The sequence below is a fragment of the Myotis davidii genome, unplaced genomic scaffold (assembly GCF_000327345.1).
Source record: "Myotis davidii unplaced genomic scaffold, ASM32734v1 scaffold1, whole genome shotgun sequence".
In the NCBI taxonomy this organism is placed as follows: Eukaryota; Metazoa; Chordata; class Mammalia; order Chiroptera; family Vespertilionidae; genus Myotis; species Myotis davidii.
This window is the reverse complement of record NW_006294681.1, coordinates 1,200,720-1,228,144: the sequence shown is the minus strand read 5'-3', so window position 1 is coordinate 1,228,144 and position 27,425 is coordinate 1,200,720. Positions and strand designations below refer to the sequence as shown.

Genomic DNA, 27,425 nt, shown 5'->3' with positions numbered 1-27,425 from the left:
ATTAGTAACTAACTTGTGGACCTCTTTGACTTTCATCAGTTTCTAAGCTGGTGTTCTTTTTATGTTCCAGGATCTTATTCAGGATTCCACACTGCATTTAGTTTTTATTTGGGGAGGTCTACTTTGAACCTATTTCTTACTCCAAAATTCAGAAGAACAGTGTTTCAGGGAGATTAATTTTAAGGCAGCGTGTGAAATAGATTTTAGGGCAGAGAGCTAAAAGCGAGAATGTCATGAGACTTTTGCTATATTGTAATTGCTTAAGGCAGAGAGAGGAAGGGGTATGGCAGTGAAGGGCCATCTAGGGATATATATATATATGCCTTTCTATAGCGCAGGTGGCATTGTAATAATGTGCTCATCAGTCTCCCCTAGAAGCCCCAAAAGTTCCTTGAGGGCAGGGAGCACTAAAGCTAATTCATCTTTGTATCTTCTTCGGGAACTAAGAGGAGTGCTGGGCTACAGCAGTGATTTGGTGAAGTTTTGTCAAATAAATGAATATACATGAGAAGGGCAAGCTGAAGGGCAAGCAATGACACACAGGAAGAGTGAACAAAGGCAAAAGGAGAGGAGGGAGAGCAAAAATAGAAAAGGAGAGAGAGATCAGCTGACGGGCTGGGGAGACAAGCACAGAAGGCAAGACAATGATGGCAGAGGACGAAGAAACACAGCCAGAGGAAGCAAGGAGACGGAAGGTACGAGAGCCTCATGATTCTCCCCACTGTGCTGCTCACTTAGGTTCGGTATATTATCATCCATCTCTCAACTTTAAAACCTTCCTCCTTTACTTATTGTTGTTCACAGCTCTCAGAACTGTGTTATTTACTCCCTCTTCCCATCCCTCCCTCACAAGATGCTGCTAAGAACAGTCTCCTGTTGCAGCAACCAAAGGTCATATGATGCCTATGGCGGTTTCACGGGGCCATTTCCCCCTATCTGCTTTCTGCCTCAAGGCCTTTGCACTCGCTGGTCCCTTATTCTAAGATTCTCAATTCCAAATTGTTGTAAGGTTGGATGCGTCTCCTCCTTGAACGTTTAGCCTCACTTGCTTTGCCCTCTATCATATTCTGTTGTTTTATTGTCCTCGAATGCTTATGGTTCTGGGGAAGTTTTTTGTTTATCTGCTCACTTCTTTTTTCATTCGTTTTCATCCACTAGAATATTAGCTTCACGACAGAAGGGATTTTGTTTGTCGTATTCCCCACTGAAACGTTAGCATCCCGAAGAGTGTGCAAGGACTGTGAGATGATGAACCGATTGCTCTGCATACTGGGTTTGATTTATTCATGGGCTACATGGAGGAGGAGGCCACTCGTCACTTAAAACTCCTTTGTGCCATTGTTAAATGAACGATTAACACTCACTGGTTGTTTTGCTTCCTTTTTCAATTGGGCAACTATTTTTGAAGGATGAAGGAGAGGATTGTTACAGTTCCAGGATAAAATTAATTTAAAACAATTTATTGGATGGGCATAGAAGCGAGCGAAGAACAATTTCCGAGCTAAGATAAAATTTCAAGTGAACCTGATAATCAGGCAATTCATGCTTCAATTAAGCATCTTTTTGGAAAGCCTGTTAAGTACTAGATACTGTAGCAGAAACACGAATTTTGAGAACAACACATTTCTGTCCTTTAGGACCTTTCTTTCAAATGGAACTGTTTGATAAGCAAATAACTGGTTGAAAAATAATTTCGTTAAGAGCTACAATAAAAAGATGCTCAGAGGGCCTTGGAGGCAAAAGGGACAGAAGAGGACAGCCTTAAATATCCTCTTCAAATATACATATTTGCATTTCAAATAATGCTCTGAGTCATGGTCACAGGTGTTACTGAGGGGATTCTAGTAAATGTGGCAATACGGGGTTAAAAGTAACCACTTGGCTTCTATGCAGGACTGAACCGAGCTTTTAACTTGCTAATGTGGGCCATTCATTTATGTAGGGAGCTTGTTAAGAATCATTAACTAAACTTATGTGACCACAGTGCCTTTTAAAAAAGAAGATCTTATGGAACTAGTTTCTGCTAATCAAACTTTGGGGAATGATAATACAAATTACAGAACAAAAGCAGATGAAATTTATTGATAATTCATTTAGCCAAAGAGTTCTAAAAAAACAATTTCTTGATGTTCTGGGTTGAGGATTTCCCACTTGAAAATTTATGAATGGGACTCAGAAAACTCTTCATTACTTTCCCATCTCCATCCTTCCTCTTCCCTATCCTTCTATGACTCCTTCAAGACCCCACTAATATTCCCCCCACACACAAGAAAGAGTTCATAGTCTAATTAAAACTTCTGATAGCTCTAACATTTTTTAGAAATTGTACCTTAAGGAATGATAAAATAGTAAAAATAAAGCATCTTGGTCTCTAATATCATTTCCTATAAAAAGGAATTAAGATTCCTTGAAGAAATGGCTGATTCCATGGCTGGGGCAAAGTAAATACAAGATGAATTGAGGACATCTGATTATGCCAAGGTAAGAAAGTGCTAACAAAGGGGGTCATAATATAAGGATGGACATTATTCTTTTAACTTTTCTGTAAATTTAATATTATTTCCAAATAACAGAATTTTATAAATTAAAGTAGCACCGGGTGCAGTAGTTTCTCTGTGGCTCGGGGATTAGCTTTGTGGACTCCGGGTTTATAGATACCCATTTGAAATCTTGGCCTGACCACCTATGACCTCTGTGCTTTTGGATAGTCTCTTAACCTCTTTAAATCTCTTTATCTGTGAAATGGTAATAATAAGAGCACCCTTTCTAAGGGTAATTGTGTGGAATAAATGAGATGATCCAAGTTAAATTTAGCACTGTACATGACACAGAGCACTGCTCAATACATGTTATTGTCATACAACATGTACTCAGTTGATTCTAGTTGATTGAAGGGGTTCATGGTTAAGCCAGTTCAAAAACATTAACAGGAAACAGGGTTTAAAGACATAGGTTTAGATTAAATGTGTTTCTGAAATCTTTTTCATTGTTATGATTCCTTGGCTCTTTAAAAGGGGCCTTGTATCGGATTCAAAAACAAAGTGATTGAATTTTTAATGAACTTCTCTAAAGCAGTCTGTATTGATTTAAAAAATATTAGAAGCTGATGGTACGGTCCAATGGAAGATTACAGTTGATATTCTGAAGAGCCTTCAAATGAAACAGGATTGAACATCACATGTTCCTTCCCACCAGACCAGACTTGGCATATGTACTTTCCTACTACCGCCACTCTCTCTAACACAGGTGTTTTCTAACTTCGTACATCTAGCTTACATTGACATAAAACCTTGAGTTGAATAGCGTTTTTTTCTCTCTTTTACTTGCGTCTCTCATTCAAGGAGCTGAATCCTGGTTCAACTGCATTGGGGAGTTCAATGTGATGAAATTCAGACTGCCTCCCGGGTCTGCTAAGCTTCCTTCCGGTGAGCGAAGTCTTCTGCTTTGGTTCCTTACACCTTTGGCAGAACTGACCCCCAAACAGAGTTTATCAGCTTCATTTTTTTCTTACCAAGACTTCCCAATTCTTTTATGCTTCAACCTCTGTTTTGGCAACTTTTTGAAAGAAGGATTGGAAAGAGGTGAGGCTTTGGCCTCAAACAGAGTTGGATACAAAATCTTGTCTTTATCACATTCTTACTGTGTTTTCTCAGTGGGGAAGGCAAGATAATCTTAACAGTAGGAGCAAGGTCTCTGGGGTCAGACCGCCAGGATTAGAATCCTGCTGAGTAGGACCCCTTAGTTGAGCAAGTACTTTTACTTCTTCCTGTGTCAGTTTTCTTATCTTTAAATGGAGACAATGGAGCTCACCCAACAGGATTTCAGTGAAGATCAAATAATAGAATTAGGTGAAATACTTATAATAGTACCTGCCCCATAGCAAGTACCTTTCTAAGTTTCAGTTTCCTTATCAAAAATTGAAGATGAAGCCTATTTCATATGCTTAGTACATGGATTAAATAATCTATTGCAAGTGAAAAAATAAAACAAAACCCTGAGCCCTTTGCAGATCTGGTTTATTAGTGAACATCCATTCATTCAATAGATAGGTGCATATTTCTCGTACTGTACATGTTTTAAGGGCTGGGCATTCAGAGAAGAGTCACACAAACAAGAGTCTTTGCTCTTCTGATCTGTGAAAAAAATGCTACTTGTTATTGTTATAAAAGATAAGGACTAAGTGTAGGCCTGATCTATAAACCTTAGTAATATCACATCCTGTTTTTTCTTATCTTCTATCCCCATTCTTTAACTATTTTATTGATTTCTTTTTTTTAGAAAGAAAGGGGAAGAGAGAGAAACCTGGATGTGAGAGAGAAACAGACCAGCTGACTCCCACACCTGTCTCAACGGGAAATTGAACCCACAACCTGGGTATGTACCCTAAACGGAAATCCAACCTGCCACCTTTTGTTTTATGGGATGATGCTCCAACCAACTGATCCACACTGGCCAGGGTCTCTTCCATCCCCACCCTTAAGGATATCTAATTTCTCTTTGAGTCAAATTTTAGAATCCCACTTTCTTTCCCACAAACAGTATTTAAATGTATCTAACTTAGCATTTAGCTAATAAGGAAAATAAACATTTTGGGGACATTTTGAAGTTTACAAAGGACTTTCGTCTATGTTTCCTCCTTTGGTCCTCCTCTGAGGCTGGGAGGAGCAGATGTAGCCCATTATCTTCATGAAAGCTCCCACCCGAAACACGTCTGCCACACATTCCTGTGATTAGCAAAATAAAAGATTTAGAAGCAAAAATATTCCTCTCTCTTTTTTTTTCTCCAAAAAGCAAACAATTTCTAGAACAGGCAAGGACAAGAGCTGGAGGAGAAAAATTGGTATTTTTTTCTGTGCATAATTTTTCTGACAAAACAGAGATTTCAACGTCATTTTCATGACAAACTGTACCCATATCTTTGAAATTTTTGTAAATGTGGCATCAATCATGTACATCTTGCAGTTATTTGCCTTGAAATTTCATTCTATTTATCTTGTTGGCAAAGTGAAAAGCAATTTTTGTTTGCTAACGCTGCCTTTTCCCTTGTTGCAGAAAAAATGGCAATGCTAGGAGGACTAGTTTTTTTTTCTTCCTTTCTTCTGCGGGAAAGCTCCAGTGTGCTTATCTTTATGCAGCATCTATCATACTATTTTAGCATGTGTTCATTTTATATACAGGTTTGAGTCATTTAGTATTTGCTTGCCAACATTTTCCTAAGAACTCTTTAATTGGCACAGATAGCAATTAAAACTTTATTACTTAAATAGTTTTTGGGACAGGAAAGAAAAGGTATCCAAATCAGCATAATCAATTTAGCTCTAAAACACTATGTCTGACTTTTTATTTTATTTATAATAAGGATTTTGTTCTAATGCTGTGTAAGTAGTCTATAGCTGCTCTTTCTAGTTCTACATAAATGAGATTCATACCTAATGTGTCTCCAATTTTCAAAAACAATCTCTCAAATACAGTTTTAACTTGCCATTAAGGCTGTGTCTACTCATCAGAAAATGAATGTTTGGGAAGGGATTACTGGTGCATGCAGGGTATTAGTTTTTAAATATGAGAATCAGTTCTGCCCTGCAATTTGCTTCACCAAAACTTTCTTTTAGAGAAATGGCTTTTGCTGTTCTTAGGGGATATTTCTAGACAAAAGTCACATCAAGTCTATTCCCCATTGATTGAACTGTAGCAGTCTTTATTGTAGACACACCTTACAGATAAATGAAAAAAGATTTTTAATATACGTGTAATGGTTTGGAGATGTTTATTCAGTGTAGGCAGAGCATCTGTTAGTACCTTATATACCTTGGGAAGATTTCCAAAAGACTGTAATGAATAAAATGGAGACACTTAGAAATTTATATAAATCACCAAATTATTCAAACAATGATGAAAATTACCTTGTAAAGTTCTGATGAGTAGGTGGTCAGAAAATACACACACACACACACACACATGCACACACACACACTGCATATATAGCTGAAGGACCAAAAATGAGTCAAATATTGTGTGAGGCACTTTCATCTACATTATCTCATTTCATCCCCACATAATTTTACTGAAAAAAAATGTTATTATTCTATGTTTATAGTTGAGAAAGCAGAAAATATCCATGAAATAATGGTAAAACTGATAAGTTAGGTTAAATATACAATAAGCTCAGAAAGAAGGAGGTTATAAAAGGAGTAGACCAACTACTTTAATGAGACTTGAAGATATCTGCAAAGAAATCTTAAGCATGAATTGAAGGACACTGCAACCTCAGAACCTGCCCACCTTCTCCCTCACAGTAATGCAGTTCCCTCCCTCATCCCCAGCAACTCGGATATCTGTTGTCATAGGCCTCCAAACTCCACAAACTGTCAAGTCTGTTTTCTCCTTTCTAGGACTGTAAATTAAAACTTGGAAGGTTTTGAATCAATTCTTTATCTCAGTAAAAAAGAAGAGCTTTTGTAATGTAGGCAATAAACTATTTTCTTCACATAGTCAAGGACAAGATTGAAGACCAACAATGAGATCCTAAGTGGGACTGCTTCTTCTTAGCACTGGGTTGGATGCCGTGATAGGCTACACTTTTAAGAGCGAACAATAGAGCCACACCAGGTTGTGTCCAGCATTCGTCTGCATAACTAATTCCATCCTACTGGGTGCTCGTGAGTTAGGGATGGTTGTGCTTATGTGCAGGTGACAAAAATGAGGCAGAAGGAGAGTAAGAAACCTACCAACAATCAGGCAGCAAGTAAGAGAAGAACCTTGGATACAAGCCCAGGTCTGTCTTATGCAAGGGTCTGTGGACTTTCCATTAAGCTCTGTCAACTCGATTAATAACCATGGAGGCCCTAACTGGTTTGGCTCAGTGGATAGAGCCTCGGCCGGCAGACTGAAGGGTCCCAGGTTCGATTCTGGTCACGGGCATGTACCTTGGTTGATTGCGGACACATCCCCAGTAGGTGGTATACAGGAGGCAGCTGATCGATGCTTCTCTCTCATCGATGTTTCTAACTCTCTATCCTTCTCCCTTCCTCTCTGTAAAAAATCAATAAAATATATTTAAAAAAAAAACCATGGGGAACCTTACATCACCCCAAACAACCTGCTCCTCTTTATGGAGAAGATGGAGCCTGAAGACCTAGAGAGGCCCACAAGAGGCCCCTTTCAAATGATGGTAGCAAAACAAAAATATTTTATTTGTACTTCAGGTAAGCACTACTGTCCTGTGACATCAGTTCTGATGATAGATTTAGGAATTCTGTGGAAATCAGTAGGAAGTGTGCTTCTCTCAAGATGACATACTTGACTACGGTCAGTGCGACAAGCACTTTGGGTCTGAAGATGGAAGCCCATGTACCAGGTTGAGTATGTTGGCAACAAGCAAGAGCCATGGATTTATATTTATGGAAGTAGGACAGACAGTGTTAATTCCCATGCAACGTCCATTCTCCTTCCTTCCTAACAGAACAGCAATCTATTTGTTCAGAATGGCAATGTATTTTGCCACCCTGGATCTGATATAGACGATGGTCAGTCAAAGCCAATCATGCCACGCATTTCCCAGGATACTCAGATCTGCCAAAGGAATCCAAGAAGTCTGTTAAGATTGTTCTGGAAAAGATTTTCCCTTTCTTTCAAAAAAAGAACAGACATAGTTGGCACCACTTTTTACCTCTTTTCCTAGTTTGAATGCAGATGTGGTGCCTGGAGCTGTGCAGCCACCTTGTGACTAGAAGAGAAAAGACGGAGTAGGCTGCCTTTTCGTGTGTGTGTGCGTGTGCGTGCATGTGAGTGTGTGTGTAAAGTGGTACCAATTTGTTAAGATATTATACTTTAATACTTTGTTACTTGCAGCTAAATACATTTATAAGAGGTAAAGAGATTATAACTACAATCTTAATAATGACCCTTCAAATTAGCTAGTACTAAAAATACACTTGATCCTTGAACAACATGAGGGCTCAAGGTACCAACCCCACATGCAGTTGAAAACCCATCTATAACTTTTGACTCCCCCAAAACTTTAGTCATCCCCTCAGTACTCAAAGGATATTAGTTTCAGAACTTCCATTGGAGACCAAAATCTATGGATGCTAATGTCCCTTATATAAAAGTAGAGGCCCAGTGCTTGAATTCATGCACCTTGAAAGGAAATGTGGTCTGCAAGACTGGGGTGGGCACAGGGGCGGGTCTCGGCCCATCCTCTTAAACAATACAGATTTTAACTACTCAGCCCACCCCTGGCTGGCCCCTCCAGCTGCGGCCCCTGGTTCCCTCTCTACCGGCAGCCCTGCTGCTGCTCCCACGTGCTGACAGCGTGGAGCGATTAGGGCTGGCACTTGCTGTCAGCAGGTGCAAGCTGTGGCTGTTGCCCGATTGCCCCTCAGGAGCAGGTGGAGGTGGAGAAGCCCTGAGGGGCAATCGGAGCCAGCAGCCGCTGCTTGCACCCGCTGATGGCGCTGAGTGTTTGGGGCCAGCACCAGGTGCTGGCAGCGAGTGCGAGAGTCGGGCGGGGCTGCGGCGCATGGGAGCAAAGAATTTTCAGTAACCACTAGAGGCTTGCCCCTATGATAGCGACTGGCACCCCGCCTTGGTCTGGCACCCTTTCACCTGCTCCACCATCCTGCCACGGCTGATGCCCACCATGTTCCGCGCACGCCCCCTGGTGGTCAGCACACAACATAGTGACCAGTTGTTTGGTTGTTCTGCCGTTCGGTCTATTTGCATATTAGGATATATATATATATATATATGGCTTAGAACAATGCATAAAGTCAGTCCTCTATATCCGAAAATTTCCAACTGCAGATCAAAACTATTGTTTTCGATATGTGGTTAATATATCTTAGAACAATGCATAAAGTTGGTCCTCTATATCCGAAAATTCCCAACTACATATCAAAACTATTGTTTTCGATATGTGGTCAGTTGACTCTGGGGATGTAAAACCCAGGAATACCAAGGGTTGACTGTATGTTTATTGAAAACAACATGCATAAAAGTGGACCTGAATAGTCCAAACTTGTATTGATTAAGGGTCACTGTATTACATTAGGGAGATACTATTTGTGGCAATCTAAATTATCAGGTCACCCTTTTCCAACAACAATCTAAATTGGTTTCATACGGGTCACAGAGTAATAAAAATATGGTAAATAAATGCAAATAAATCAATGCCAAATAGGTTAGATGAAAGCTATTTACAAGTCTTGAGGAACTTATTTCAAATTTCTCTTAATTTTGAAATAAAATATGCCCTGAGTTGGCCCTATTCCTTCTCCTCTCTTTTTATGGTGGCGTTCCATATATTAGATAAATTATTTCATGCTAATTATATGCAAGTAGGAAAGGCACGTGCCCATGGTGAAGTCAAGGCTTTGTTTAGTCTCTCCGTGATCCTACCCCAAATTTCAATGTGGCCTAAATGACACCTGACAGAAACGTGCCAAGGTCACGGCTTTCTTGCTTATAAGAGACACTAATCAAACAAATGTCATTTGTCTAATTCAGTAGTTATATTAAAATGTTATCTTAAGGCTATAAACAAGGAAGATTCAATGAACATAGATATAATACACTTAGCATAAAAAGGAAAAACTCTAGAGATCAGGGCAGCTAGATTATTATTTCAAAAACTGTGCTTTAAGACTGACAGATCATTCTGAGTTTTCCACTTCTCTTACACTGACATTTTTAGAAAGATTCTCTCCTCAATTTTGTCTGCTTTTGAAGATATCATTACTAACAGGCTAGTAGTTCTAGCTTTTCCTAGGACTTGCTCGATACTTTGGAGGACACAAAACCATTTTGATAATTCTGAGAATGCAAGCTCTTTTGCAGCTTGCAAGGGAAAATATCTTCAAATTGTTTGTTTCTGTTTTTCACTTAGAGAAAAAAAGGTTAGTAGATGTGAAAGGTTGCTTTTCTGAACCACTACTATTTAGGGAATGTGTTATGTTTTCTCTTCAGTAATTTTTATTTTTGTTGGTTTCTCTTCCCCTTTAAAGGTATAAATGAGACAAATAAATGATGTTTAGGAGTGAAGAAAAATAAAATTTGCAGAATCCAAAAGCTGATCCAGGTGGCTAGACAAAGTACCTGAATATCTTCATATCATTTGAGTTCAGAGGATCAGTGAAAATCATCCACTTTTCTAAAGAATAGACTTCATTGGGGATGGATTTGATTACTCAATTGTGAATAACTTGTTATAAAGCCACAATTTCATTGTGTAACTCCCTTGTTCATGCTGTCTTTTGTTCTCTATTCAAAAGGAGAGACACACAGACATTTCCCAAAACTTTTCCTTAGAATATTTTTTTTCAGAAATTAGGTTGGAGTTTGATGAATTAATGAACAGAAAAACATTTCCCAAGTTGCCCATTTACATATGGCAGCAGGTGCATGGGTTCAAGCGAACATAAGCACGCACAGAAACCAAGTCAGGCAAACTCCCTTATTTGGCTAAAGGAATTATCTCTAGGATCACACGGTAAAATGACACAGAAAAAAAGCACTCCTTTCTGTCTTTGATAGCCTCAAAGGAGTAAAAGATAGTTTCCCTTGTAAAAACACATTTGACACTTCTCACAAGTCTTGGAGTCCCCATGGCGAGGTTCTTACAGGTGGTTCACAGAGAATGAGATTACATAACCAAGTCCTTGGGAAGTAGGGTCATTTAACACCCACATAGGATGAACAAATAGAGGCTGGTGTTTGAGCAATGGGGAAACTCTGATTCTTTTCATTTAAATTATTATTAAATCACAAAGGACTTTAATTCTCAGTTTTATATATCCTGTAGCCTGTGGCATGAAAAAACAGTGTATAGCAATTCTGAGGAAGATAAAAGTGTGTGTGTGCATTTATATGTGTGCACACGTGTGTGTGTGTGTGTGTTTGTGTATGCGTGCATGCTTGTGCATTGTGGGGAGGGCTACAAGCATCATCTACCTGCCCCTGACTAAAATATTTATCTATAGGTGCTGAAGATTAAACACAGTGTTTATTAATATAAAAGGCACTTCTAGAATATTTATCTACCTTGATTGGCTCTGACAGTTAAATTTGAAAATGATTAAGTAAGTAAACAGACTAAAGGTTTTAAAAAATATATTTAATAATGTCCTAATTACCCAAAAGCCATTTGGGGGGTGGGGGGGAGAGTCTTGAAAATGGTACTGGACTGAAAGTGTTTGACAACTCATTTTAGCTACCTTCCAGATAAAGAATGAATTCAAGGATTCAGTCACTTGTGCTTATAGAAGAGCATATGGCACCTTCTGTGGGAGGACGGAGTAACCCTCAACGCACCAGCCACATTTTAGCTCGAGTTATTGCAGCCTCTTTATCTGAGGCTTCCTGTAGTGTGCACTTCCCAAGTGATGGGGCCAGAGGAAGAGATGATTGTGCATAAAGTGGCTTTTGATCTTCCTAAGGGAAGATGAAACGTGGGATCTTCTTGGGATAGAGCAGATGTGCAGAGAACAGCGAGAGCCCTGCTTGCTCCAACGCAGACAGCCATGAATCACACATTGTCACCTTTCGGCCAGCAGGGTGGCTTGGCCCGCAGGGGCTGGGCAGGCAGGACCCAGGCTGTGGCAGGAGAAGCCACGGTCTCTGCAGGTCTTTTATATCAGGCGTGGAGGTCAGCTCTGCTGAGGGGGAGCTCTCATAACGCAGGCATCCTCCCTGCTTTTTATTACTCACCCAACATTCAAATAAACAGGCTCAAGAGGAAAAGCTCCCTGAGTTTGACCTGGTAAACAGCATCCCCTTCGTGGCTGAGCTAGAGCCATGCAGGCAGCCCAGGCCACTGCCAAAATTCAGCCTTAGGACAAAGGGAACTTCAGTCAGAAAACAAAGCCCAACACAGGGCAGAAAGTAAGGGAGGGCTGTGCTGAGAAACACAGGCTGATGCTCTAAGCAATTCATAGAGAGGGAGAGAGAGAGCATGTCGTCAGCCTCGGGGGCACATTTGGCTTTTCTTCCCTTCTAGGCAGAAGCAAAGTCAGCTATTCTCCATCTTCCCTAGGGACAGAGAGCTACCTGCCAGATTCAGGAAGTGATCTGGCTTTCAGGAGGCTTCTTCAAGGTTATTCATTTCATTTGTTCATCTGCAAGTCACTGTAGAGTTCCTACTGTGTGCCAGGCCCCGGGCTTGCTGCAGGAGGAGCACCCAGGCTTTCCCCCTGGAGCTTACCGCCCAGGCAGAGTGAGCAGAGAGACACGGAAAGCAGACCTTTAGAAGCAACCGGGAGTGAAAAGGGTGCTCAAGGGCACCGGAAGGGCACACCTAGCAGGGCAGCTCACAGACCCTGACAGCTCCCAGTAAACATTGCTTTGGTTCCTTGCGGCGTCTCAGCCTCCGCGTCAGCATTTTTGAGAGCTAGCCGGAGCTTGGCAGCAGCCCACACATCTGCTGCATTGCAGGAATAGCTAGAGGTTTTCAAAGCTGCTTCTTTCGGAAGATCGCAGTCCCTGACTTCCGATTGCCACAGTGGTTGGGAGAGAAGGCAGTTGGGAAATGGGCTGCCTTACGACTCCCCTGGTGTAGGAGCAACAACGCATGGCGAGTTTCTGTTACCAAAAAATAAAAGGAAAAAGAATCAAGATGAGGCTGTAGATAATGCACCATTCCACCGTTTGAATGAGACCTGAAATATTCGCCAGGCCTGCCTGCTGCAGTTTCCCACAGCCCATGAGAGACACACAGCATCATGAAACGCCAATGCTTTTTGGGGTAGTTGTTGCTTTTTTTGGTAATGAAATCTTATGAACATCTGCCAGAGAATTTAGTTTTGTTTCTGTTTGGCCTTGAATCCTGGAGCAAGTCCCCATATTGGAGGTTGCTGTTATGGTTTTATCAGCGGATGCTGTGAGTGTACGTGTGCGCGCCTGTTTTAATATATGTGATAGCAGTAATGAAAAAGAGGAACGGAATGTTAATACACACCAGCTCCCAAGAGAGCCAGGGAGCGCTGCAGATACACACAGTGGCATCAAAGCAACATTTCTTTTGAACTAAATAATGCAAATTAGGTTTGCCTCTCCCCATCTCCCTTTGCATTGAAATATATGTTCAAAAGAAATGAAATATGTGTTCCCCTTGTCTTCTTGCTACAAACTAGGCCGCACTAAACAAAATGAAGGTTTTTGAGGCCGTCAACACGTCTTTCAAATGACGCCTTTTAAAAACATGTTCAATTAGAATCGCGCAGGTCCTGGCTGGTGTGGCAGCTGATGTCTCTGCGTGCCTGTGTGGCCCCCTTTCTTTGCCGCGGAGGTGAATTCACGGAGGCTGTCTCCTCTGCACGCTTGCGCGGTCAGTGTTCATCATCACGTGGGCCCTGAGCCCCAAAGACACCCTCACGTCCTCTTTGTTGTGCGGTTTCCTGCAGGTTTGCCTTACTTCCCCTCCCCCTCTCTTGCCTTCCTGTACGTATTCTCCGGGAGTTTGTTTTCCATTTGGAATCTATTGTATCCCCTCTCGGGGAGTATTGATCCCCTGTCATATGGACCACCTGCTTCCTGGTGTCCCCTCCTCACTGTCACACAGGCTATTATTGCATGTAGGTCATTTTTGATTATTTCAATGTTGGCTGCGGTTTTCCCAGCTGATGCCATGCAGCTTCTCGTATATCATCGAGAGCATCCGGAAGGCCCCCTGGCCTTTTGCTCCGGCCGGATAATCCACTCAGAGGCTTATATTAAAAATCAAAAAGCAGCCAAATTTTCTTATTAATGTTGACATAACTTTTGGGGGTGGGAGGTTAGAAAACAGATTAACAGTTAAACATGGTTTTGCACATGACCGAAGAGAGAGAACAACACCTGTACATTTTCCAGGCTCTGACATACAGAGATTCTTGTGGATGTGTCCATAGTTAAGGACTTTGATGAATGGCTCTCTCCTCCACCCGCCCCCATCCAGACTTGCCTGGTGCCAAGGAACTGGGTTGCTATAGCTGTTCTACTGGGTCAAGAGGCTGGACAACCACAGTTGTTAAAAATGTAGGGTAATTTCAGGAAGATGTAAAGTATGCTAAACCCTATGCAATATGCTTTTAGGCAGACCTAATCTGCAGAGTGTTGCCTTTGATTAAGGGAACTTGATAAAAACACCTTGCAACTCCAAAGAATTGTTTTAGGTAAAATAAATCAAGGGTAAAGATGCTTAATGGGTTTAATTAGTCACTTTGAAGTGTGGGGAGCAGGAACATAAATGTTCCTACCCAAGTATAAAGGGAATAAGATATCTTCATGTCCACTTTCTAGTCAAGAAAACTACTAACCGTGTTTCAGTGCCAGGAGGTTCCTGACAGAATAAGGGAGAGTGAACTAGAAATGTGTACTTGGTGATTCCTCTTTGGGCTTCCTTGGACCAAGTTTCCTCTCCTGCTAATGGCAGAGTGAATGTATCAATATATCACAAAATATACCACTCCTGTGCAGTATCTCATCATATATTACAAAGAGCAGCAATCTAGTCTCTTTAGAGAAGCCTGGGTCTCCTTCTGTGCTGTAACCCTGACAGATAGCAAGTGGACGGAGAATTGTGCATGCTTTCCTTTCATCTGCCTTTTGGACGCTCAGCATCAAATGGTGCTGAGCTGCCAAGCCATAAACCCTTGACGTTTCTCTGGCCAGGAAAGTGCAGCATATGAAATATAGAAGAGCTGGTGGGAGGAAGGGTAGCAGAGCAACAAACATCTTTCCTTCAGATACCCTAGGAGGAGCATCATCTGCTGATGTCAGTAGAACACACCTATTGCTTAGCTTATGGCTATGTATTTTGAAAAGAATAAAAAGCTCGGGTAGCTGTAGTATTAGCGTCTTCATTTTAGCCTTTCTGGAGTTGAAAATGTAAGAACTATACACTTTCATTTGTTTTTTAATGGGTAAGATGTTTGGGGACAATGGAGGTAAAATAAAACTCTCCTGAAAAAAAAAATTGACAGCAACAAAATTTTGATTAAGAATAGATCAGATACTGTGCCTTTAAGAGTTTCACAAATGCTTGCATTTAAAATATGCAATATACAGATGATGTATTATAGAATTGTACACCTGAAAACTACATAATTTTATTAACCAAAGTCATCTCAATAAATTCAATGGAAAGAAAATAAAAATAAGTTAGAAAAATATAATAAAAGCCTTTAAAACCAAAGGTTTTATTCCAGTTTATGGTATCTTCTCAGACATGAAAAATCATCTTAAAGCTCAAGTTAAATGGTTTGTATATAATACACTGTCCTTTAAATAACTCTGCTTGAATTAATTTCAACCAAGAGCATTGCCTGTTATAAACAGAACTGATGTTTTCAATACCAAAATTCTCTCAGAAATATAGGTTTTCTGATAAAGCAAGAAATGAGATGTCATTTCCCCTTTTAAAGGCTCACACAAATCCCGCTTTCTTATTCGGTGGATTTCCTCTTTGTCTAACATACTTGCGGGAGCTCAGGCAATACCTGCAGTTGTGGAGCATCATGATTGCAGTCCAGGGTCTAATAGGTGTTTTCCTTTGTTCTGGTTACAAACAAAGTCTCTGCCATGGTCCATGTTTTTATATTTAACCTTTGAGTTCGTTCCAGTGGAACCAACATATATGCCATCGGGGAAGGGCAAAAGATGAAACACTATAGAATTTAAAGCTAAAGAGGAAAATGAAATCTCAGATGGAAGACTTTGAATGTTTTAAAGTAAAGTAAAGTAAAGTGAACAGAAAGGTAAGATTTGTTGTAGATATTTTCCACTGTGGGGGCAGGGACAAACCTGGTGTCAGGGAGAGAGTTAGGAAGGCCATGAAGAAGTGCCTGACTCCTTCCTAGAGAGGAGATGATGGAGATCATTTCCACAGCATGGACTGAAAGATTAAGGAGTACATAAGGAGGACATGATAACTTATTGAGCATGGAAAGTGAAGAAAAGAAAGGATTCAAAAATAAGGTCCTTGTTCATTTATATGTGACAGGCAGTCATTTACTGAACTAGAAAACCCAACTGGAGATGAATCATCCAGTTTGAAGTATATGGAATTCAAAATACCAATGGGATAGCCAAATGTTTTAAGAGGCCTGGGGTGGAGGCAAATATTTGGAAATCAATACATGGAAATGAAAAATAATTACAGGTATGAAAAAGGATGAGGTCTTACATGGGAATAGCACAAAAGGAATTTGTGTCTACAAAAATGGTTTTCTGATAAAACTTCGTGTGAACTAGCCAATAAGTTACCTACAGTAAAGCTGGTACAGTAAAATGAGAAGAGAAGTCAGTCTGGGACAAGAAGAGAGGAACAACCTAGGACACAGAATCACGGGGACCAGAATCCAAGAGACGAGACTGTTTTATGGAGGAGGAAGTGTTCCATGTGAAATACTGGTCAGAAGATAAGGACTGAAAAGAATGAATTTGATTTTGGTTCAGGAAATATAGGTTCAGTGGAACAGAGTGGATGGAAATTTTCTTGGTTTGAGTAGGAGATAAGAAAATGTAGACAACCCCTCCCCCCCGACACATACACACACAATATTGGCAGTCTATTGAAAGCCACGAGTTATTTATACAGATCTTTCAACTTTACCATAGATGAAAACGTTATTTAGGTATAGAGGTCATAACTTTAATTCTTATGCTTGGCTTGATTTATTCCTGTGGCAGGAAGAATGGCTTGAAGAAATAGCATCTGTGATAAGAATAGTACCTGAAAAGAATGGCCAGGTCAGGTGAAACCTTTGCTATTGTATGACTGCAAGGACTTGTCTTTGTCTCCGTATGTGTTTTGGTTTGCAGCCATTAATAGCTTGGATTCCATGAGGCAGTGGCAAAGGGGAGTGTGTCAGAGCAGCAGGCCAAAATTAAATTACAGCAACCTCGCACTTTGCATTTAAACCTTCACTCAGAGATGGAGGTTGGTAATCACGTCCAGCTTTTCCTTAAAGACAATGGCCCTCCATGCAACTGGCCACACTCAGTTAATTCATGCTGTCAGCTGCCTTTATTGGCTGTGGGGAATGCAGTATTGATTCTTGAACTCAGCAGCAGCACAAAGAGCCACTAGTGCATGGTCAAAATGCTGCACTAAAGGGCTGGCAGCTTGAGAAAAGCAGCCATTCCATTGCACAAACAAGGTCAATTATAGGACAGTGCAGTGTAATATAAATAGCATTAGCATCCCTCTTCAACGCCGATGATATCACGCTGGTAGAATGACAGTAAGGAAAATAAGGTTTAATGCCGAATAATATAAAGGCATTTAGTGTAATTTAATTTCAAGCTCTCTATCATTTCAAAAGTGCTACGAGTAGCAAAATATTTAGTTTCACCATGGGCTGGAATTTGTGTCTACAAAAATGGTTTTCTGATAAAACTTCGTGTGAACTAGCCAATAAGTTACCTACAGTAAAGCTGGTATTATTAATTTTACAGATAAATAAAACAATTTCTCATTCACAGATTCGGTGTAATGTGCCTACCTGCCATTTATTATCCTTTTAAGCAATAGACTTTCAAAATCTCTAGCATGTCATGAAGAAGGAACAAAAGGTATCTTCGTGTTTTTAGTTTAAAAGAGAGGAAATTGAGTTTTTTTCTTTTTCTAAGTTGCTGGAAATTACTAGGGCCTTTTGTTTCAATACTTGCATTCATTACTTTTGTTTATGGGAGAATTTTTCCTACCTCCTTTGTCAGTTCAAAATTAATTACAAATGTAAGACGCATCATGCTGTTAACACATATTCTATGCGGGAAACAAATTATACTCTCAAAATAGATAATGGACAGCTTGGAGAGGTAATTGATAAACTTACACTGCCTACAATAACTGAATAGATTTTAGAAAAATATATAATTGTTAGAAATAGAAAGAATGTGTTTGAATTATCCTTAGTAATGAGTGTGTCCAAGGTTGACTAGGAGCAACTCATTAAAGTGCATAAAAGAGTTTAAAGAAAGTTTGAATCATGGTGCCTTTGAAATGTTCATTCACCTCGGAAAGTATATGTAGTCTCTTAGGTGAATGGTGTTCAGTAATTTGGTCAAAACCATTTTCTGAAAGATGAATGTTCCAAGTAACCTAATGTATTTCCAACAAACCAGCTGTGTTCATTATGAATTGGACCGAAGAGTCCCAAGTTGCTTTCATAAACCTCCTTGAGTAAATGAGTTAACATATCTCATTTTACCCCACACCTCCTCCTCCATCAGCTAAAAAATAGTATTTATTATGCCTTAACAGAGATATCGTGAGGCCAAATACACACATTTCTACAGACATTAGAGTGGAAGGATTACTCATACCCCAAGACAATAGACTAATACAGAGATTTTCAACCTTATTATATAATGGAACACATAAACTAATTACTAAAATTTTTCAGCACACCAAAAATATATTTGTAATATATATATTTAATATTATATATACAGCCATAAATATCTATTTCTATCTATCTATCTATCTATCTATCTATCTATCTATCTATCTCTATCTGTATAAAGCAACTTGCAGTTTCCTTTTAACAATATACCATAGACAACTTTTTGCCAGTAGTTATAAGTCTAAAACACATGCTTTCTAATGGATACATAACATTCCATTCAGTTATAGCCTCATCTAATTATTTAATCTCCCTTTCTACAACATTTGTTTTTTCCAATTACAATTGATGTATAATGAATATTCTTATATACATATTTTTATACTTGTAATATTTCTATAGACTACATTTCTTAGAAATGGATTTGCTGGTTAATTGAAATTCTTAACAAATTTTATATTTTTAAATTATTTTAGATTTACACCTCTTTCACAGATACCTCTAAAATAACATCATAGATTACCATACTAGTATAAATAAACCATGTTTAGTTTTCAAAAATAAGAAACCAATATTGGTACATAATTACTAATACTAATGTATTTTGTTATTGTCCTAGAATCCAATAGAGGATAGCAACTGCATTTAGTTATCACTTTCTTGTTTCTTCTGACCTTCTGTTTCTTGGCAGGCAGGTTGTAGAAATAATTGATTGATATTTGCACTTAAAATTTAATAGTTATTGCTAAATGACCCCACAATATTTTAATAATCTGGTCACCTTGAGACAGGTACTACTACTGTTATCATCATCTTTCTATAGATCAGGAAGTTGGCATGGAAGGATCAAGGTCCTCACCCAAGGTAATCTAGGTTCTGAACAACGAAGATGGAATTTGAACCCAGCTGCTCTGGCTCAAATGCCCCTGCCAATAATCAATATGCTATCATGCCCCTTGGCATAATGCAGCAGCTTATTGGTTTAGAGAATTACCTTGTATTCCTATCTGGTTTGTTGGTGTCTGTTTTACTCCAGTGAAGAAACTGGAGCTCATTCTCTACCTTATCTTCCATATAAAATGAATGACCAAGTATCAAGGTCTTTACTTTTTATAGGTTTTCAATCCTCATTCTCTCCTCCAAACCATAGCTCTTATCTGAGATTTTGCCTTTATTATTCTTTGCTTGGGCCAATGTAATATCCTCCAAACTGAAACACTGCATCTGGTTAGCTGGATTACCAGTCATCTCTCTAAAGGGCAACTTTGACCATGACATTACTCTGAACAAGTTGCTTAGCAGCTCGCTGTCCATCCTTGTTTGAGTTCTAAACTCGTTCATAAGCTATATCAGCAAGATTCGCTACACCCTGATACTTGCTTCCTCTGACCTCCATTGATTTTCACTCTCTGCCCCATGCCTACCTCAGACACTCCACTTTGCTCCAAACTGTTTTTGCGTGGCTTTGTCACTCCCTGTCTAAAACTCTCCTCATACAGCACCTCTTTCAAGCAGTCACCCCTCCAGCCTCTGTTCCCAGGAAGCTGGGTCTGGGGCCCCTTTTCTGTCACAACACTTGATTTCATATGGTACTGAAGTCAACTGCTTGTTTGTCATTTCTCTGAGCTCCTTGAAAGCATACTCTACTCTCTCCTATTTGTCTTTACTTGCATCGCACCCAGTAGTGCCTGACACTGCATAGGACACTTCTTAAATGTTTGCTCATCTTAATTCTAATGGCAATTTTATAATATCCTAAGTACTCTGCCTGCCGCATTGTCACATCAGAAGGGATTTTCTGAGCTCTTGAACTACTTTAAGCAGACATTTAGTCACGAAGGAATAATTGTACACAAGTCAACTATGGAAATCGTTGCTTTCAAATAGCAAGTAAAGGAACATTTCCTGGATGGATAGATGCTATGTTATTATAGTGTTTGGTACATGTAATTAACAAGCTGCTCTGTAGACATTCCTTGACTTGCTATTAAATCTGCACTCTGAATCTCTACGTCTGTTGAAGTATGACTGCAGCTGATCTGCAGCCAGCCCACATCCACAATGTTAAGGGCAGTGTAGAAGCCACTATCCAGTGATGGGTCTTTCTGACATTGGTTTGCGATGGGATTAGGAATTTGGGGGCCTTTAAGGCAGCATGGGAATAAAGGAGAAGTCAGGATGATGGGGAATATATATTAATAGAAAAACAAAAATCATTTATTTAGCATTTTCTATATGCCAGGCACTGTATTATTCCATTTAATATTTAGAACAACATTTTCAAGTCATCATCACCATCTTCCTTTATGAGGATTCTAACTTGAAGTGTTACATGGTCCAGAGAGAGCAATACATTTAGGAAGCTGGTTTGAGAGCTCAAAGAGTTACCAGGTTAATGGCCACTAATTAATATTCTGTATTATATTTTTTATCGAGGTGATTTGTGTTCATACTATAAACTTATTTAGACCCACATTTCATGAGATTTTGAGGGGACTTGATGAATTGTAAGTTTGCTATTTTATGTCTCCCTGGGCCTTAAGAGAGAGCATTTTCATTATTTGTGGTGAAGATAATTTCCTTCTCTTAACTTCCTCTCAAGAATTTTCAACTATTAAAGTGCCTTACTGCAGTCAAGCCTGGACCCAGCATGAAACAGCACATTCTCTTATTGTTCCTGGCTGTTTCCTCCCCTGTGCACCTTAGTGTGTGGATTTACCTTCATGCTGTTACCACATGATCACAGAGTGGCTGCTTCAGCTCCACCTTCATATTTGCGTGCCAGGCAGTCACAGAAGTGGGAAAATGAAGGGATGGTTCTATCAAAAATAAAGAAAAAATGAAACATTTTTTTAATAATCTCCAGAAGCCTTGTGCACATCTCTCATTGGCCAGGAGTGTGACTAAGGCCACATATATGATCTAGGTTGGATATTGAGGGTTTAGTTTTCAAGGCACAACACCATCCTAAACAAAATCCAGATTCTCTCCTTAGAGATGAGGAGAATGAATAATGGGGGAACAACTAGCAATATCGACTCCCTGGCCTATGTTTAACAAGTGGATATTAATAAATGAATTGCATAAATATATTCTCAATATCATCTCTGAGGCAGAGCAGGATTTCTGCTTTTTGGAGAAAAGGAGTATGGGAAAAAATGGTGCAGTGATGTAGCATGTGGAATAAAACCCACTGCTATTGAAGTTTTCAGAGAAACAAAGTTCACCCCATTGGCAAGAAATTCCCCAGTTGTGTGATTTGCCCAGATATCAGATGCTTTCTGAGCTCAGGATGGATCATCTTGCCTTTTATGGGTCTCTGCAGTGTCATTATTATGGCTCATTATACTGTTTGCGACTCTCTTGGCCAACCTTGAAGATGGGTTCAAAACAGTATCTTATCCTGCACACACTTCTCCAGCACTGCCTGCGCCAGGTCAGCTAGGTTTTCCTCCAATCAGCAACTCATTGGGTGAGGCAGGTTCTAAAAGAAATCCGGAACCAGGGAAATATGGATAAGAAACCCTGGTGTGCCTGCTATGAATGCATCTGCCCCCCCGCCCCCACCCGCAAGCCTCTCACCCAGGAGGTGCTTTTGTCCTTAGTGAGCATTGCCAGTGAGCATCCCTAAGGTCTAGCAGGCTTTTAATCCTGAGCAAAGTTCTAGTGGAGTGTTTCTCAGAGTTTTTCCACTGGTGTACCCCTGATACATGAAACTAAACCTGGAAAGGGGTGTGTGTGCATGGGGTGAGGTGTGTGAGCAGTGTGTGTGTGTGTGTTTGTGTGTGTGTGTGTGAAGCATGCCACCTGGCATTATTCATTTTTATTCTGGAAATAACATACCATGTTTACCTAGTTGGGAGGGGATGCTTCTACTTCCAATGTATAGATTTCTCTAGAAGTTCCAGAGTGTGTATGAGGAACATTCTGAAACCAGTGAAGACTTGTTCTTTTCCTGGGTCTTCTGGGAAAGAGACTCTTGCTTTCTTCCCTGAGATTAAAACAGAGAGGATATCTGTTGGTTGGTTATAAGGATGAAGTCTATCTGGAGGAGAAGATGATGAAATGGGAAGAAGAAAAAAAATGTCTGGAAGATACATTTTGAGCGTCTGGACAAGCAACATTCAAGTCTAGATCCTTCAGTGGACTTCTCATTTATACTGGTACCAGTATAAATGAGAAGTCAGTGTGAGTGAACACTCTCCTTTTGTGTTTAAGCCACCTGGGCACTTCTGCCACTTGGGACAAACAAATAAAAATTTGCACTGACTCACTAACAAAAATTCTACATCTTTAAAATGTAAACCACATTTAAGTTTTCATTTAAATTACTAAACTTTCTGCCTCAAAATTTTCAAGTAAACTAAAGTTTATTTTCCAGGAGGAGATGTCATATTTATTATATATTCTCATTCCCTTGACACAATTCTGCCTGTGCCAGGTGGTACATCTCCTGCAATTTTAGAAACACAAGCTTAAGGATCTGTGCATACACGTATAATAGGGAACTTCTAAATACAAAAAGTTTTCAGGACTCAAAGACATGGAATTGTAATAGCAGCATAATAGACTTGGGCGCAAGAAGACCCACTTGGGACTTTACACTCACTCCATCCACAAATAAAGTTCCTTTGTAGAGGAATACATAAATATAAAAATTCCATAAGATCATGACTAGTGAGGTGCACAATATGAATTTCAACAACTTTATTGAAATAGCACTTTATAAACTATGGCACTGAAGGAAGCTAAGTATAATGCTAATGTCTCTGGGGAGTGTGCTTTCTTTCTTTCTCTTTCCTTTTTTATTTCTCAAAGTTCTTATTCTTTTCCTACACCACAATATCTCTTAGATTATGGACTCCCAAGATCATCTTTTTTACAAAATTAACTTAAATCCTTATTTTTCAAAGGGCTCCAAATTTAGGTGGGTATAAGTAATAGTACAGGTGCTTGATTCTGTGAAGACCCTGCATTACTATCTATTGCTAAGTGTGTGTAGTCTGAGAGAGGTAGGAGATGCTCAATATATCAAATCTCCTATCAGATTTCTTTCAAGTAAACTTGTTAAGCAGATGCCAACTCATCATTTACTAGAGAGTAGAATAAGTTTGATTCAAAGGGGTTATTTCAACATCTGCACGAGTCCAGAAATCTGGAAGAAATGAGAAAAATTCAAGTGAGTAGCCTGATGTCTTGTTCACCTGTTAGCTAATACTTCAGTAATTATAGGCATATGGATTTTTGTCTTTATTAATTCAATCATAAGGCTGCAGTAAACTCTAGATATTATGTGGTCTCTTCTCTGGCCAATAGTCTAAACAAACTCAGAGGAAGGGCTTCAATATTTCCACCATTGTTTCCAGATTTTATGTGCAAGAGCTTTCTTCACACATGAAACTCTAGAATGCTATACAACAGCCATAAAATATAATAAATAATTCAATATCTCACCTGCAAACCTTCTGAAATAGCCAAAATTTTACAAGAAAGGAAAATATCACTCTTGATCTTCTGCTGTCATTCATCTCACCTAAAGGGTGTTGACTCCAAAATTTGCTGTTTTTCTTTCTTTCTTCTTTTTTTTCCCCTTCCTTGGTTGAGCCTTACTTGGGTATTTTAATTTTTTTTCAAGCAAACTAAAGGAAATTAAGATAACTTTATTACTAAAAGGATAAATAGATAAGAGAGGATATTTAGAATGGTCTATTAATTTTTGAATGATAAGATTTCTTTCTGCATAGAATAAGAGCAACTGAAAAAAGATATTAAAAATTCTGAATTTCTGTTCTTTGTTTTCTCGAATGTCCTAACATTAAACATGGTGACTTTAATCCTTAATAGATGATAATTATTTGGGGGCTCCTCAATCTTGGTATCCACTTAAATACTCCTCAGAAATTATTGAATGTGCTTTCCAGAAACTTATATACTAAAATAATTCCAAAATACTAGTGCTTTAAGGATATGCAAACAAAATGGAATATTTATTGTACACTAATGAAAATTCTGTAATAGCAGAATTGGGCTATAGCAATTAGAGAACATCATTTTTTAAAAAATGGCAGTGCTTTAATTTATAATAGCTAAGATTTGGAAACAGCCTAAGTGCCCATCAGCAGATTAGTGGATTAAAAACTGTCATACATCTATACAACTGTGGTACATCTACACAATGGAATACTATGCTGCTATAAAAAAAGAAGGAACTCCTACCATTTGCAACAGCATGGATGGACCTGGAGAGCATTATGCTAAGCAAAATAAGCCTGTCAGAGAAAGATAAATATCACATGATCTCACTCAATTGTGCAAGATAATGAACAACATAAACTGATGAATAAAAATAGATCCAGAGACATAGCAGCATTGAACAGACCATCAAACCTCAGAGGAAAGGCAGGGGAGTAGAGGGGTAAGGGAAGGTTAGGACTTGTATGCTTGCATATAAGCATAACCCATGGACACAGATAGTAGGGGGTGAGGGCATGTGCTGGGGGATGGGAACTGCCGGGGAGAGGTCAATGGGGGGAGGGGAGGATACTTTAAACAATAAAGAATTTAAAAAATAATATTGAAAATTGCAGTGCTTAATTACAGGCCTACAAAATTCAATTTGATCATCTTTGCCCTCTTAAATTTTCCAGTGAGAAGCAGTGAGGGGGTTGGAAGCCCAGGCTAACATGTTCTAGGTAATTTATATATATATAAGGTTACTCATATTTATTATTATCAAAGCAAATGAGGGAACACTGTGCATTAATCCCAATAATTCTAGTGATTCAAGAACCATAAGACAAAATAGGGAAAGGAGATACTTATGACAAAGCCTTGCTAGCTTTTCTGAAAATTGAAAAAAAAAAAAAAAAAAAAGAAGACAGATCTGAACACTGACCAATGTGATCTGTGATTATACTGGCTGGTCCCATGCTCACCCCTGTCCCAGCCAACAGTGCAGAAGGCAGCCTGGTAATGCAGGAAGAAAATAAGACCGAAACTTTCAGACACTTTTTGACCTGCTCCTCTGCTTGAAAATATGTTATATCCCAACTGTTCTCTTTACTTTTTAACCACATTATTTCTCTTCTTTTGTTTTGGGTAAACTACACATTTTCATTTATCATTTGGTTACAGGTCAAAATAGTTCAAAAGGCTTATGAAGAATTTCACCCACCCACCAGGTTTACTGTTACTCCCCAGAGGTAATCTTTTTCTATGTGTCTACTATCCGAGTTATTGGTTGTAGGTCTCTAATCTCAAATAATATTGTTATACTCTTGATTAAAAAAAATTTGATTTCTTGATTTTTCAATCCTATGCTGTCCAAGGATACCAGAATATGCAAGATAAAGACTTAACTCACATAAACTATCTACACAGTAAGTGAGGTTGACAGGTAATTTACATTTCTCATACTGATATTAAGGTTAACTAAACTCATTAGTGGGTTGGGAAGCATCCCCCGGTTTTTTATTTTCAGGGAGAGCAAACATAATATAAAAGATGTTCACCTTTAAACTTTGGTGGAATTAATCTATAAAGTTGTCTGTGCTTTTTTGCATGAAGATTTTTAAACATCTATTTCAACTTCTTTTCTGGTTTTCTGATTCTTCCTAAATCAGTTGTACATTATATGTCTAGGACTCAGTTCAAACATTTCATCAAAAATTTCAAATTTACTGGCAAACAAAAGCTCATAATTTTCTCATGCATTAGTATCTTTGCAATTCCTGTTGTATCTAACCTACTTCAACCTTAATTTACTTCATTTGTTTTCTTGTTTTCCCTTGAAACACCTTGCTAAAAGTTTTTCTACTTTAAAAAAAAAATATATATTCTACTGATTCTTTACAGAGAGGAAGGGAGAGAGACAGAGAGCCAGAAACATCGATGAGAGAGAAACATCGATCAGCCGCCCCCCGAGCATCCCCCACCAGGGATGTGTCCGCAACCCAGGAACATGCCCCCGACCGGAATCGAACCTGGGACCCTTCAGTCCGAAGGTCGACGCTCCATCCACTGAGCCAAACCGGCCTCGGCTCTACTTTTTTATTACTCTTTTTAAAAACATGTTGTGGTTGATCTTTTCTATTGAATCTTTGTTTTCTTCTATTAATTGATTGATACATTTAACTTTACTTTTTTCTTTTTAATTTATATTTATTGTTATACTTTAAAACTTCTAAAATTGTATGCTTATTAGTTTTGATCTTTTTCTCTTTTGTAATATGAGAACTTTAAAACTCTAGACTTTTCTATAGATACTGTTCTTATTATATAAGTTATTATCTTTCAGCTGTAAAATCTAATTTCAGTTTAATTAATTTTATATATTTCTATCATTCTTTCTTCTGAGACCCATCAGTTATTTAATAGTGATTTTTAAAAATCTCTAAATGTATGACATTTTAAATTTTTTATCTTTTTTATTGACTTAATAGAATTGTGATCAGAATATATGATTAGAATGCTACCAATTCTTTGAATTTTTCAATTTTTGTAAATGTGTCATGTTTCTTTGAGAAAATTTGAATTTTCTGCTTGTTGAGTGTAGTTAGATCAAGATGGTTAATGATGTCGGCATTTCCCACTACTCCAGGAAAACCAGGGTTATTAGACATCCTACATGAAGGGAAAATAGGGTGAATGGAGGTAGAAGGTGGCTCACAGCAAAAGACCAATCAAGTATTTTTGTTGTTGTTTGTTTTTTAAAGTTTTATTTTTATTGATTTCAGAGAGGAAGGAGAGAGGAGAGAGACAGAAACATCAATAATGAGAGAGAATCATTGATCAACTGCCTCCTGCACACCCCACACTGGGGATCGAGCCCACAACCAGGGCATATGCCCCGCTGGGGAATCGAACCGTGACCTCCTGGTTCATAGGCTGATGGTCAACCACTAAGCAACATCGGCTGGGCTGTTGTTGTTATTGTTGTTTTAAATACAGTAAAATAGAGTTTCTAGTATTTTATTTTAAAAAATAAAATAGGCTTCAGGTTGAGTTATTTGCTTTCAGATAAGACTACAAATATGTACAGAACAAATGTAAGTTATAATGCAAGACATAGACTCTAATAATATAGCAATAATAATTTCCTAT

The 27,425-nt window shown here is 38.8% G+C and overlaps 1 long non-coding RNA gene across 1 annotated transcript; it reads left to right on the top strand.

The window, feature by feature from the left end:
* Positions 1-453: 453 nt before the first annotated feature.
* LOC102772024 lies at positions 454-25,719 on the top strand. Its single transcript, XR_435942.2, has 4 exons — positions 454-695; positions 2,395-2,481; positions 25,458-25,525; positions 25,652-25,719. It is a non-coding gene; the product is annotated as an uncharacterized LOC102772024 (long non-coding RNA).
* The last annotated feature ends 1,706 nt before the right edge of the window (positions 25,720-27,425 follow it).